The sequence below is a fragment of the Colobus angolensis genome, unplaced genomic scaffold, assembly GCF_000951035.1.
Source record: "Colobus angolensis palliatus isolate OR3802 unplaced genomic scaffold, Cang.pa_1.0 Scaffold46, whole genome shotgun sequence".
Taxonomy (NCBI): Eukaryota; Metazoa; Chordata; class Mammalia; order Primates; family Cercopithecidae; genus Colobus; species Colobus angolensis.
In genome coordinates, this window is record NW_012118043.1 from 2,652,465 (window position 1) to 2,669,062 (window position 16,598).

Here is a 16,598-nt window from a genome sequence, read left to right on the forward strand (position 1 = left end):
TATGCCAACAATTTTTTTTTAATTAAAAAAAAACCACGATTAGGCAACTGTTGTCTAATGGAAACCCTAATTTCAAATACAGACAGTCCCTGACTTGCAATCATTCAACATACGATTTTTCCACTTTCCAATGGTGCAAAAGTGACATGCATTCACTAGACCCATACTCATACAACCATTGTTTTTCACTTTCATTACAGTATTCAGTAAATTACATGAAATATTCAGTACTTTATTCAGTACTTTTTTATTATAAAACAGGCTTTGTGATAGATGATTTTGCCCAACTGTAGGTTAACGTAAGTGTTCTAAGCACATTTACAGTAAGCTCAACTGAGCTATAATGTTCAATAGGCCAAATGTATTAAATGCATTTTTGACTTACAATATTTTCAGCTTGCTCACTTTATTGGAACATAACCCCATCATAAGTAGAGGAGCATCTGTATATTTTTTTAAAAATACTAGAGAAGTGCAGTGTTCATATTTTGGTGTTCACAATCCATAATGTGCATGTAATGGGATAATTTAGCCTATATATTGAAATGGCACTCCATATATTGAAATGGCACTACTATTTTCAAACCATTAGACCAGCCCATTTAATTTTCTGTCTAACATAATCACTTCATATATCTAAATGAGATTGTTTATTTTCAAAGTATTAGACCAGCCCACTAGCCATTTACCCCATTCTCTTTGAAATGCTCTGGACACGCTGGGCTGAGATCCCAGCAATATTTGTATTATGCAAATCTATCTACTTGACCTTTGTTGATTGGATCAGGAGAAGAAATGTGAGAAAAAAAACAAGAATAAAATATAATTTACATCAAAGCTATTCTGTGCACCCCATTTTTACTGTAAAGGCCATTTCAAGATCTTAAAAATCTCTCCAGAACAGCATTTCAAAAGGATGAAGTTTTTCAAGTGAGGCTTTGTGTATCCCAAATTATTTCTTTTAATTCCCTAGAGAGAATATTAGAATGCTTCATTCAAACAACACTTTTTTTGACTGGACTTTAAATACAACTTTATATTATAAAGTAATGATCATTCTGTCTTATCCCCCAAATTGTTAATGTGTTTGATTTTCTATCATAAGAATAAAATGCAATTAGTATACATTTCTTGGTTTGCACCTTGTGGTTATATGCTTGCTAGATAATGAGAGTTACTATATGTTTGGGGCTTGCTTTTAAATACAAAACAGTAAAGCATAGTCTTTTAAAGTTCTGAAATGCACTCTCATTCATTCATTCAACAGATATTTCTTGAGTGTCTTTGTGGGGCAATATTCCAGTCACTGGGGTTAAAACAGTGATAAATATAAATGAAATAAAGATAAATATAATGAAACCCCCACCCTCATGGAGGTGACACACCAAGAAAGGGAGGGAAAAAGCAATGACAATAAGCAAATAAAATATGTAGTACTAAAATATATAGTACATCAGGTGATAAAAAGTGCCATGGAGAAAAATAAATCTAGAAAGAGGTATAGTCATATTTAATGCACCTTTTCCACAGGAAAATGCATATTTTCCACAAATAGAAAATTTGAAATTTTCTATTTCAAATGTGAATATAATTGTGTCTTACAAATACTTTAAAAAAAATGACAGGATTAGTAATGAGTTTGGGATCTAATTGAACACATAGCTATTTAGAGACTTTAAGAATATGCAAAGGAAATACAATTTTATAAAGCTTTATAAACAGCTCCTATAAATAATAAAAAAAAAAGCCTTACTAAATTCTAGCGATAACACATAGCCACAAGATTATCCTTTACACTTATCTCCATCAGTGCCACACCCCACCCCAACAAACTACACACACACAAGCACACACACACATCTATGAAAGCAAATAAATTTCATTTAGGTACTAAAATTGCTCACAGGAGTATGGGAAAACAGATCTAAGAAGAACTTTATCCATTGGTCTTACTTTTTGTACTAACACATTTCTCACAAAATCTGCCACGACCCATTACAGTTTACAAAACATATCTAATCCTCATGCAAAATTTTAATATAGATCATCTTGTATCACATTATATTTATGAATGTTCACTTTCTATCACCCTCATAGACTGCAAGTTTCTTAAGGGAATAGATATTTATTGAAATAATATTTTTAAATATTTAACAATTTTTAATGACTTGTTCACTATGACTTATCCAATGATGTAATAACTTCTATTTTAGAACAGAGATCTTTGAAAATTAATACAACTCTTAAATTATTATATGTAAAAATATTTTAAAGACCACATTCAACATATCAACTTGAAATTATGGGAAACTGCAAATTGTCCTCAAGAATAATTTAAACCTACTTAATCCTGCTTCCTTTTAAGAGCAGAAAGTTAAAAACCAAAGAAATGGAGTGATTTTACCAAGATTATTCAGCTCATTATTGGTAAGGAGAGAGTTCAAATATAAATACCTTCGCATCCAAATCACACCTCTTTTCACTAAAACTTCATAAATGCCCTAAATATTAAAACTCAATAATCTGAATTATGATCTAGCAGACAAAGTGAATCTTTAAAGATTTAGGTTAAAGAAAAATCCTTAAAATGCTTAAATATGCTCTGACAATGTATATCCTTATATTTACTGTATAGGCACCACTTGTGTTATCATAGACAAGCAACAGCATTTAAATCTTCTTTGCCAAATCATGTTTAAAAGAAATAAACACAGTCTTTGCCTTGCAGTTGCAGCCATCATGACTTGGTACACCCATTGTCCAAGATGAAGACATTTAGGTAGACATTGCAGTAGCTCTCAGCAAAGAACATCCGATTCTGAAATCTAATGAGCTAATTCAACCTTAAGAATGAAGCGTTTTCTTATACTGTCCTCCAGGCTTCACCTAGCCTCAAAGACAAGGAGATTATTTATGGTGACTCAGCTTTGGAGAGACAGCAAAGGAGCTAAAAGGTGGGTACAGATAGTACTTAAATATGGAACATTACTGTATAAAGCAAAAGATGAGAAGGAGTTCTTTTAAGTCCACAGAGTACATATGGAAATTACAGTGGAAATTTTGGTCAAAGGTTTGACAAAATCCTTGCATTTTGCAGAGAAAAGCACACAAATAAATGTTTTTTTCTCAACAGAAATCACAGAAATGTCCTAAACATTCTTTTTCATTCTACCAATCTCACTACTAACCAGAGATGCACAATTATTTATAAGGTGGCTGCTCGGAGGAGAAAGGGGGAAATCCAAGCATTTCTTCATTTTTAATAATGTGATTAAAATATTTTAAATGGAAAAATATTTTCAATAGCAAATCAAAGAAAAGGAAAGGCAAAGTTTATGAAAGAATAGCTGACCTGAAGTTTTGTTTAAAGATACCTATATCTGTCAGTCCCTTTGTATTAAATATTTTCCAAGTTACAGAGGGAAACGGAGTTTCCAAGATGAGCTCTAAATGTGTTATACTTTAAAGTACAAAATTGTTTTCTTCTAAAATATATTTTACTTAATTACTCAACCACGTCAGGAAAATAACATGGACATATGTTCTACATCTGCACTATTCAATACAGTAGCCACAAGCCACTGTGGCTTCTGAGCATTTAAAATGTGGCTAGAGTAACTGAAGCACTGAATTTTTTATTTATTTAATTTTAAGTAATTTTAATTAGCCTCCTGTGGCTAATGGCTTCCACATTAGACAATGCAATCTATATAATCACTTGATACTAGTGCCAATGCAAGGGAACAAGTATATGAGGCATTTGAAGTGTTACGAAATATACTCCTATACTCTTCAGAAAAGAGCTCAACAATTAGGAAATTCCACCTAAAATGTAATGTTAATTAATGGACTAATGCTTAGTTATGATAAGACAGCACAAATCACTTTATAGTGGTAAAAGTGAACTTGGTTTCCTGAGGACTTGAAATGTAAACAGACAAAAAAAATTAATGACTATGTCTCACATTTTCAGATTATGCTTTTTCCTCTTTTAAGAATGATTTTTCAACAGTCTCTTATTTGGTCACAGGCTGAACATTTCTTCTTGGTCTTGTTGAAGACAGGTGGTAAGTAGATAAAGGATGATTTCCTGTCGCCACAACTCCTCTTCTCTGTATCTCACATACGTAACTCTAGGTACATTCATTCACAAATAGAAATGCCCTACAAAGGGAGAACGGCCTCTCAAAATGTGGCAACACGTATGAGAATACATTTTGTTTAGCTCAAGGCCTGGTACAAGCTAACTTTTTAGTGTCAAAAAATAAAATGGTGAAGGCAAGTATTGAAGATCACATCACAGACATATATTTTTTAAACATCAAGTTGTCAGAAACTTGTCAAGAAAAAACAAAAATCACACACAGAAAAGAAATCTTGCCAAAAATTTGAAAAAAGCTAAAAAATCAGCAGACACAAAATTTTTTGCAAGTAGTACTGAATATAATGAGAGGACATGTAAACTCAAGGTAATCTCATCAAGATGAGTTATTTCCTAACATGTGACTTAAGAGTATTTTAAAAGGAAACATGAAACAGATATGAACATTACTTTTAGCTGTTGGCAAACTTTAGATTTAGAGTATTTATTAAAATCATACATGAAGAATATAAAAAAAACTGCTTGAATTCATAGTTTTTATAGACTTTTTTATTCCCATAAAACATACCAAAAAAGGCAGCAAGTAAATGCTTTTTAACCAAAACAGTTTGATAAAAATACTTTGAAAAAAGAATTTCTGGGAATTTTAAGTGGGATCAAACAACTAAACTGTTTACTTAACAGCAAAGGAAAGGGTTTCTTCTTCCAAAGACATGACACGAATTACTTTTTCTTCAGGGACCAAATTACCTAGATACGTTTTTGACAGCCTGGATAGCTTCTTGGAAGTGAAGTATTGCTGAAGATCTACAGAGCTTAACAATGTTCCCCATGATTGCCAAGATTCATCTAAATTTTCAAAATGTAACAGCATAGTTATAATTCAGAGCTTAGCTTTATGAATCCAGTTAAGAATGGACAAATCATTTCCCACTGAAATATCTGTACTTGAGAAAAGTATGCATCCCAAGAAAAGAAAAAGAATCAAGTGAGAAATTTAATACCTTCTAACTTAGATTTTTTATTGTGGCTACCATTAAAAATGAGATAAATGTGGCCGGGCATGGTGGCCCATGCCTATAATCCCAGCACTTTGGGAGGCTGAGGCGGGTGGATTACTTGAGGCCAGGAGTTCGAGGCCAGTCTAGGCAACATGGCGAAACCCCATCTCTACTAAAAATACAAAAATTAGCCAGGTGTGGTAGTGGGCACCTGTAGTTCCAGCTACTTGGGAAACTGAGGCAGGAAAATCGGCTTGAACCTGGGAGGCAGAGGTTTCAGTGAGCTGAGATCATGCCACTGCACTCCGGCCTGAGCTACAGAGCGAGACTCCAACTCAAAAAAAAAAAAGATAAATTCAATATTTACAGTTTTGAGTATTTTCTCACCCACTTCCTTTATTCACTATACCTTTTTAATATACATCATCCCACTATGATAGATATAAAAAGCATATCCATTTTAAATAAATCTTAACAAAACAAAATGGGTAAAATGAAGAGATCCTCGAATACTGGTAATAAGATTTAACTTATGAAATATTACTGAGTGAGAGGAGATTGAATGAGAACTAGGATGTATGTGAAAGAAGCCCTGAACTGAAGCAGGATACCAAGGTTCAAGACCAGGTACTACCATCAATGCCCAAATTGCCTGAGTAGACTGACCTTCACCATTCCTGATCTGCTTTCTTAGGTACCAAATGAAGAACCAGATTCAGTGAAATTTTTTTGAACTGTATTTTTCAAAGTAATAGAGTTCTGAGAAAGTGCCTATTTTGGGGAACACCCTAGGGATGCACAAGGTGATGGCTACCAATCAGTCAGAGTAGGTCTGGACCCTCTGGGCTCAGATAATCCCCCCTGCCTCAGACTCCTGAGGAGGTGCTGGGACTAGAGGTGTGTGAAATGTGCCCAGCTAATTTTTGTATTTCCTGTAAAGATGGGGTTCCATCGTGTTGCCCAGGCTGATCTGGAACCCTGGGCTCAAGTGATCTGCTCACTTCAGCCTCCCAAAGTGCTGCAGTTACAGTACTTCGGGGTGAGCCACCACACCCAGCAAGAAAGTTTCCGATTTTAAAGCTGAATCAAAAAATTAAAATTCAATTTACAAAAAAGCCAAATGGGGTCATGATGGTTGAGGAAATGCTACAAGGTGGAAGTTCTATCTAGCCACTTACAAATGGAACCTCTGGCTATCTTCTGATATTCTAAAGATCCAGCATCAGGAATCTTTATGAAAATCATGTAAGATTTAAATGTCTTAACAAAATAAAGTGGGTAAAATTAAACAAGATATTTTCAAATATAAATCTGCTTGAAATTCATATTTGAAATACATTCAACGTGAAATTTTCAAAATTGTTTGACTTCATATTTGTATAAAGAAATAGTAGCATTGTTTATCATGTGACCTGCAACAGTTTTAAGTTAGCTGATCTATAGCCTTATTGGAAATATTCTAAAATCTTGTGTGGGGTAAGTTATAAGAACCTCCGTGAACGTGAAAAAATGCCCAGGCTGGGTTAGTGCCAGGATCATTCATATACTGCTACACCAAACCTTAAAGACAGAGATAGAAGCATAAATCAACCACCATTTTATACACTCACAGTTCAGTGGGTTAGCAATTTAGGCTGCCTCAGCTGGGCAGTTCTGCAGGTTTTGCCTGGGGTCAGTCATGTGGCTGTAGGTATTAGGTGGTTCAGCTAACACAAGATGATCTATGATAGCCTCACGGACATATCTGCCAGTAGATGCTGCCTGTTGGCTGAGCCACATGTCTCCAGGGAGTGTCCTCAGGTTCCTTCTCAGGGGCAGCAGTGTGCCAAGCAGGCAACAGCAAAAACTGCCAGGCTTCTGGAGGCTTAGGTCCACAAGTCTCGCCATTCTGGCACATTCCATCTGCCCAAGCAAGCAACAAATCCAGTCTCATATGCAAGGGGTGAGAAAACTGAATCTACCTCTTGATGCGAGGAGAACAGTCACATTGCAAAGGAACCTGTGTATGACGTAAGATGGGAGGAATTATTGGGCCTTCTATCTTTACAATCAACTACTATGTCTTTAGTGTATGTTTCCTCAGTTATATTTTGACTGCCAGCTCCAGATAATATCAACTGGCATTTAAAGAAAAGGTGCTGATGTAAGTCACCTTGGAAAGTACTATTTTGACTAGAAACTGTAGTACTAAAGATTAAATGTACATAAACACAGTAGTTAGGTTGGTAAGCACATTCAAAATGCAAACAGGCACAAACATAACACACATGTATAATCACTACATCGCAGAGACAAAACGAAAATAAATACACCAAAAGTACAAATACAACAGATAACCTTGGCTGACAGTCCTCTACGTAGCCAATTAGGCTCTTCTGATATAAATATATACACATATTTTATTTATGTATACATTTAAAACTAAGAACAGGGGACAAGTGTGGTGGCTCACGCCTGTAATCCTAGCACTTTGGGAAGCCGAGGTGGGTGGATCACCTGAGGTCAGGAGTTCGAGACCAGCCTGCCGAACATGGTGAAACCCCATCTCTACTAAAAATACAAAAATTAGCAGGGCATAGTGGCACGTCCCTGTAATCCCAGCTACTTGGGAGGCTGAGGCAGAAGAATCATCGATCCTGGAGGGGGCAGACGTTGCAGTGAGCCGAGATCGCACCACTGCACTCCAGCCTGGGCAAAAGAGTGAGACTCTGTCTCAAAAACAAAAACAAACAAAAAGACAAAGAACAAAATTTTACATGCTGTTCAGGAACCTACTTTCTTCATGAAGCATATTTATGAAGCTTAATCTTCAAAGTCCCACATTGGCACAGGCTTTTTCCAAGTATCAGAACCTATTTTTTTAAAGATAGTTTCTAAATTATGTAAACTTCAGGTCCCACAAAACCTGTATACACTCCTGTTTCTAAGTGAATAAATACATATTTGCATTATCACTTTAAGTGGCAGATTGTAACATAGTATTTTACTGCATGAAGGGACCATCCTTTTTTTTTTTTTAATCATTCCCTTAGACAGATGTTTAAGTTTTCTAATTCTGTGGACTATTACCCAGCACCTCAGCCTGGTTGTTGAGTTAGCATCCTCTGAGATATTCTCTCTGTGTCCTGAAGCCCTATGAGTGTGCACTCAATCCAGGCTCCTTGCTACTGCTCCTCACCTGGTGCTCCTGACTTCTAACTGTCTTGAGGGAACAGAGAGTAAATTTGGGATAGTAGAAGATAAATGCAGGTTCTTGAGGAGAAATCATTGTGAGGCAGCAGTGTACTGTAGAACATTATGACAATCAATTTATCAATAAATAAGTAATAGGGTGTTTGCACTGTGCAAATGTAACTCTCAGAGTAGCAGGGAAAAGAGAAATAATAACAGATCTGCAGACCCCTGTAGTTACAGTTGCAACCCAGAGATAGAAGTCCCCTTGATATAGCATCTAGGAGACAAAATTTCTTAAAATGAAAAATAAATTAAAAAGGGAAATGGGGAATCTGTTGACAGGGTAGGGGTGGGGTATGTTGGCACTTTAGGAAGGCACCCCTGTATGCCACTTTTTTTTTTCTTCCAGTGAAAACACAGGGCCTCCTTATGAAGCAGAGTTGCAGTTTTGTTGATGAGGAAGAACTTCCAAGCTCAGCAGACATACGTCATACACTGAAGCACGCCGAAAGTAGACAGAGAAGGTTTAAGAAAGCAAAATAACAGCAGTGCAAAGGCTCAGTTTGAGCTTAGGAATGAAGCTTTATGCTTCACTAACCAGCCACCGGACACACTAAAGGAAAAACACACTCTGGGCAGTCTCACAGCAGAACAATGGCCAGTCCCAGTGCAAACCTGAAAGGGAAAAGAGAGGACTCACTCTTCCCGAAACAACTGTACACAGAGAGTGGTGGTCAAAAACAAATTCCATTACTGGAGCTTGTAGGGTTTGTGTGGCACTGTGAAAAGGGCTTGGGCACTTGAAGAACCAGAGAACCCTAAATTCAAATACCATCTTGGCAGCTTAGTGGCTCTGTGGCCTTGGACCAGTCACTTAATCTCTATATCCATAGTTTCTTTATATGTAAAGTGAAAATAGCATACCTATCTTGCTTTAAAGTATGTAGCACAATGTCTGTCACTTAGAGCGTGCTTGTAAGGAGTGGTATTCTTTATTTTTTGTAATTTCAACTTTTATTTTAGATTTGAGGGTAAATGTGCAGGTTTGTTACATGGGTATATTGACGCTAATACATCTAAAGTAATTGTTCCTTCTCTCTCCACCTCCTCATACTAGCTTCTGCCCTTTACAAGCCCCAAATGATGCCTGTGGTTTCTCAATCTCTCTCCCCTCCTCAAGAAGCCATTTAATGCTTTCCCACCTACCATTTCAAACCTTTAAAAAACGAATTGTTCAGTATCTCTGGGCACAGGCCTACTCCTTAGAGTTACTTACAACAGTGTCTTTGTTTCTAAAGATGTAATTGAAGAACCTCTGGCAGCTCTTGCAACTGTAAGACAAACCTGCATGGATACTGTTGAGAGATGGGTCACTCCCAATGTGCTCACAGTCAGTGCCACTTCCTTACTGGCACTACAACAAGGGTGGACAACTTCCTATTCATCGCCACAATGTTAATCATATCTTAGAGATAAAAGATGTGTGACAGTTTAGGGGCTCCTCAAAGAGTTAAATGTATTATTATCATACAATCTAGCAATTCCACTCCCAGGGAATTGAAAACAGGGACTCTAACAGATAACCTATACACCAGGATTCACTGTGGCATTGTTCACAATTGCCTAAAGGTAGAAACAAACCAAGTATCTATTAACAGATAAGTAGATAAACAAATATGGTATATTATGCTAAACAAGAGAAGCCAAGCACAAAAGGAAAAATGTTGTATGAGTTCACTCACATGAAATATCTAGACTAGACTTTCTGTCATAGAGACAGAAAGATTAGAAATTATCAGAGGCTAGAAAAAGGAAAAATGGGTAATTATTGCTTACTGGGTACAGAGTTTCTGTTTGGGATAAAGCATATTGGAAATAGATAGTGGTGATGATTACACAACATTATGAACGTAATTGATGCCCCCCTCATTGTATTAGGTTGGTGCAAAAGTAATTGCTGTTTTTGCCATAATGGCAACATCACTACGTGAGACAGAAAACATAAAAGTGAGTCAAGACAGTAGGTGAACTCAACATAGAATGTTTTGCAAATACCTTAATCATTTTGTTTTCACTTTTATTTTCTCTTCTAAATAAACACAAAAAGTTTAAATTAGCTTTTTTTTAATAAGTATAAAATAAAAATTCTAAGTGATAAGAACTCACCACAACTGCTTTTAGGATGGGCAAAAGATAAAACAAGCAGGTCACAAAAATTTACATGGCCATCAAACTCATGGGAGAGATGGTGAGCCTCATGAAGTTTGGAGCTAAGATTAGGGGAAGATACTGAATTTCTACTTCTCAAGTTTCCCAGTGGAAGGACTTCCTACAAGCAGGACTCTCAATCTGTATTTTCCCCTTCACCAATGACTCATCTAATGGGTGAATTTGAGAAAAGGAACTGGGCATGTTCAGTCAGTCACTTTCTCTTCCCTTTCAGGATGGCTGTCTCATGAATCACAAATTCTCTGCTTCTTCATGTATGTTTCTCAAGGGGTGATTGCCAATGGCAGAAGGTCTGTGGTTTCCCCACTCTGTGACAAAAGCAGAGAGGATTAATTCTGGGACACAGTATTAGGAAAACTATGTTACCTCGTATATAAACTACGCTAACAGCTTTAACAACAGCATAGATGATATTCCCTAGCTTCTTAATTCCTACATCTGTTTCTTATTCTAAATCAAGCAGGAAAGTAAAGGGATGTTATTAGTTCCTTTGAGCCTCATGAACAAATTAAGTAGTTGCAAACTAAGCAGTTGCAAAGTTACCTGTTTTACAGGTAATATTGGTAATATTTATAAAAATAAATCAAGTAAAATAGCCAGTGTTGGCACAGCCTATAAGAAGCCCATTCTCACACACTGTTTTGGGAGTCTAAGTTGTCAAAGATCTTTGAAGGAGAATTTGGAAATAGTTTACATGATTAAATATGCACACCTAATTGCAACTAAAGCGAAAGTTGACAAATGGGATCTAATTAAATGAAAGGGCTTCTGCACAGCAAAAGAAACTACGAACAGAGTAAAAACGATAACCTACAGAATGTGAGAACACTTTCGCAAACTATGCATCTGACAAAAGTCTAATATCTAGTATCTATAAGGAACTTAAATTTACAAGAATAAAAACATTAAAAAGTGGGCAAAGGACATGAACAGACACTTTTCAAAAGAAGAAATACATGCAGCCAACAAGCATAGGAAAAAAAAAAAAGCTCAATATCACTTATCATTGGAGAAATGCAAATCAAAACCACAAGGAGATACCATTTCACCCCAGTCAGAATGCCTATTACTAAGTCGTCAAAAAATAACAGATGCTAGTGAGGTTGCGAAGCAAAGGGAATGCTTACACACTGTTGGTGAGAGTGTACACTGGGTCAACCATTATGGAAAGCAGTGTGGCAATTTCTCAAAGAGCTGAAAACAGAACTACTGTTCACTGGTTTAACCACTGTGGAAAGCAGTGTGGCAGTTCCTGAAAGAGCTGAAAACAGAACCACTGCTGAACTCAGTGATCCCATTACTGGGTATACACCTGCAGGAATATAAACCATTTTATCATAAAGACACATCCATGTGTATGTTCACTGCAGCACTACTCAAAATAGGCAAGACATAGAATCAACCTAAATGTCCATCAATGGTAGACTGAATAAAGAAAATGTGGTACACACCATGGAATACTATGCAGCCATAAAAAAGAATGAAATCATGTCCTTTGCAGAGACATGGATGGAGCTGGAGGCCATTATCTTTACCAAACTAATGCAGGAATAGAAACCAAATACTCCATGTTCTCACTTAAAAGTGGGAGTTAAATTACGAGAACACATGGACAAAAAGGGGGGAACAAGAGACACTGGGGCCTACCTGAGGGAGCAGGGTGAAGGAGCAGAAAAAATAACTATTGGGTACTATACCTAGTACCTGGGTCACAAAATAATCTGTGCAACAAACCCCTGTGACACAAGTTTACCTATAAACAGACCTACACGTATACTCCTGAACCCAAAATAAAAAATTTGAAAAAAAAAATGCACATTTTGACCTGCAAATCTTACTTCTTGCAGAAGTACTCATACATGTGCATAATGATATTCATAACAGCATGTTTAATAGTGAAAAGTTGGACATTAACCAGAAAAATGATTAAATGAAGTATGGCATATTTTTATGTACAAATACTATACAATACTTTAGAATGCAGGTTGGCAAATTATGACCCACAGGCCAACTTCAGCCTGTTTTTCTTTTGGAGTTTTGTTTGGCATTGACATTAACCAGAAAAATGATTAAATGAAGTATGGCATATTTTTATGTACAAATACTATACAATACTTTAGAATGCAGGTTGGCAAATTATGACCCACAGGCCAACTTCAGCCTGTTTTTCTTTTGGAGTTTTGTTTGGCATAGGCATCCAAAAGGGCAAAGAAGTGTCTGGATCCACCATAGGATTTCTCTCTTTGCCTTATAGCACCCCTGGTCCCTTCACCACCTCCTTGCTGAAGACACGTTCTGCTAAGCCAAGGAGGAAAACTCAATCTGATTCTCTACCATTTTTACTGGTACTGTTTCCTTCCAATGATGAGGGTAGAGATGGAGTGACCCATTATTTGATTTTTAATGAGCTTGCACATTTTGCCATGTTAGTTTCTATTGTGTTGTCTCTTTTGAGGATGTCAAGATGCAACTTAGACTTACTGGTTTCAAATACTGTAACTTATTTAATGTAACTATATAGATATACTTAAGTATAACTTAATATAAATTTATATATATTTAATATGTATATAAATTTATAACATATTGTTACTTATAGTAACATTTTTCCTTACTTTTGATATTTCAACAAAAGATAGTTAACTTCAAGAATAATTTGACAATACTAATAGTCTTGAACAGTCCTCCTCCCCTCAAAATGTATGATTTTTCCCCCAGATAATTATAAATGCTTATCCTATGAAATGCTAAGAATTGGAAACTTAAAATCTTCACACCAAACCTTATCTTTGGCAAATTCATCTAAATCACAGAAGTTTTCTAAAAGTATATGCTGAATGTCTCTCCTCTGCTAAAACTAGTTTACAGTCTTAAGTTATAGAGGTAAAAGTCATTGGTGGCTGTGCCCTGCCAGCTAGCAAGAAACCAATTATTTAATCCTTGAATGAAGTCCCTTCTTTCTCTCTGGGCAAACCATCAATGTTTATATATTATTAAACTATTCTTGTATAGCACTTCACAGCTTACAAAGTGCTTTCCTATACATTACCCCATCTGTGCAGTGACCCTGTAGTAGGGTCAAAGAGAAAATTCTGTGTGAACAACTGTCTCACAGATGTTAAATGATTTGTCTAGGAACACAAGTGGCAAATGTCAAAGAAGAAATTCAAATTCTCCCTCTCAGAAACATCTAAGTATTCATTTTAAGCAGTTCAAAGATGTTTTTTTCCTCTTTTTAGCTGCCTTTTATTAAATAGCATCAGAGAAATATTCTCTCCCTTGAAAATAAATGAGTGTCAACTGTTTGAGATTTCTATTTATGGTTTTAATGACAGTAATGACTAAAAAATGCTGCTAGAGGGAGTTAGAGAAATATCCTCAAAACTGCATTACATCTCACAAAGAGTATACCAATCTATTTAGGTTTGTATGACCAAAACCTGCCTGTAATCTGATTCTCCTTCCCCAAATATTTGAAACTAATTTGTCAGAAAGTCATAATATTAAAGAACCACAGAAATATACAGTGTCCCAATGAGACAAAAAAAAAAAAAAATCAATGAAACTCAATCAATAGTAATACTATAAATATATAGGCATTGTTTTAAAAACCAACTCTAAAATGTTGCCTTTCTGAATTGCTGATGACACTATTGAAAACACACCTTTTAAGGTAAGTCCCAGAAAATAAGTGAGAGTGGGTATGTTTTCCTTACCACTCCTCCCACCCAAAAATATTACTAAGTAATTCTTCAAAAAACAGAAGGACAATTTACATGGAGTTCTTAGAATACGGTTGAGTATAATTAGAGTAGCTTTAAAAAAAAAATGAAAACATGACAAGAAACTTAAAACTAGTAATCAATGACTTCAAGTACAAAAAATAAATAAATAAATTAGTTCACTTAATGATACTGGAGCACTATTGGTTTTGTTCCAGGATTAAAATGAAATACTAAAAGAACACTGAATCTGCTACTCCTATCTTGATCTAATAGCCTATAGGTGACTTCTTTCAATATATTAAGTTACATAGACATCTGATACACCGACAGAAAAAGAAGGCTAAAATTAACAAAATAACAAGCCTGACTGAATAACTGTCAAGCATATTTTTAATCATCTGTCACTTTAAAACATAGTTTTTGTTTAGTTTTTTTTTTACAAGTCTATATATTCTTAGAACTTAGGGTACAAGGCATGGCCTGCAGTTTCAACAATATTCATAGATAAGGGGAAAGAAAAGGCCGAGGTAGATCCCTAGAGATAGAATACATTAGTAGATCCATGTTGAGAAGAGTAATCTAAATCATCTATATACATATGTGAGAAGCCTCAAGTTTTGAGGTCAAAGGGAACAAGATCTTACCCTTCCTTTTCATGAGATGTTAATTCTCTCATTTTCCACCCTCTTCACCCCTCCAACTCTTTCTATCTTGTATGTCACTTGATTCTTCTACCTCTTCTTGCCTTCCCAAATCTTCCCTTCCCTAATTTATAATAATTGAAGAAATGATTTTTTTTCTTTACAATTGTATGATTTTGCCTTCAACTATATACTTCTAGGACTTCAAGCTGAAGAACTTAGGCAGTAGAAAAATTGTTGAAGTCAATCAAAAAATCAATCAGAACACTGAACTCCAGCTCTACTACTACCTATTTTTGTGACTAGGGGCAAATAATCTTTGGGGGAAAAAAAAAAAGGAACCCTACTAAATACTCTTATCCAAAATTTAGACTTACAGTTAACAATATAAATTAGTAAACTATGAGTTACTTAATATAAAGTAGGTACTTGTGGTTTTTTGACATGTCAAGATGCAAAATTAAAATGCATGAGCTCACCCAAGACATTCACCTTATTGTTCAGTTCAAATTTCAACTTTTTCAAAAAGTTGATTTATTCAAATAAGTATACAAAGGTAACACTTGCATTTTTATGTTTCTTAAATCTTTTAATGGTCCCTCCTCCTTTTCCCTATAACTTGTTAAAGAAAACCGAGTCATTTATCCTGTAGAATCGCCTGTTCAGAATTTTGTTGACTGCGCCCCCATGGTGTTCTTTAATGTGTTCCTTTGTGCCGTTCACTCTCCATTTACAGATAGGTGTAGGAGCTTGATTCGATTCAGGGGTTTTGTACTTTGGCCAAACACTTCATAGGTGGTGCTGGGTACCTGCTGAGTCTTATCAGAAGGCACATTACTGTAAGATTGACCAGTGGGTTCAGGTGTTGCCATTCTCATCTATCCTTACAAGGTTTCTCATCAGCTTTTCAACTAATACCCTCTGAAGCCACTGATGATCATTGCTTAGATTTGTCAATTTAACAGAAATTGAAAAACAGCGATATTCTAACACTTCTGCATTGGTTAATTGCAATAATTTACATAGTCAACAAAATTTTCCCTTGATACTTTGATTATCCTGAGGTAAGGCAGGATAAATGTTTCTTTTTCTCCAACGTAGCAGTTTTCAGAATGATTTTTTCAATATCCTTTCAAAGGTTATCGAGGTAGTTTGCTGTTTGTGGTTGCTGGTTTTAGTAGCATTTTCAATGCATAGGTTTACATATTTATAACAACATGTTGGAATCAATTTCAGTTATTACTCTTACTGATCATGAAATTACTCTGTCTATACAGCCAGTGGTTCAGAATCACTGTAGTTGGATCTAGTGTTTCTGAGAAAAACAATGGTGTTTAAGTTTTCCTCCTTTGGTGATACTGAGTTTGTATTGTAATTTTTTAGATGTAAAATAATATTTTAAGACCAGGCGCGGTGGCTCACGCCTGTAATCCCAGCACTTTGGGAGGCCTAGGCAGGCAGATCACTTGAGGTAAGGAGTTTGAGACTAGCCTGGCCAACATGGAGAAACCCGTCTCCACAAAAAATATAAAAATTAGTCGGGCATGGTGGTGGGCGCGCCTGTAATCCCAGCTACTCGGGAGGCTGAGGTACAAGAATCGCTTGAACCCAGGAAGCAGAGGTTGCAGTGAGCCGAGATCGTGCCACTGTACTCCAGGCTGGGTGACAAAGCGAGACTCAGTCAAAAAACAAACAAACAAAAAAACAGTATTGTGTTTTACTAGGA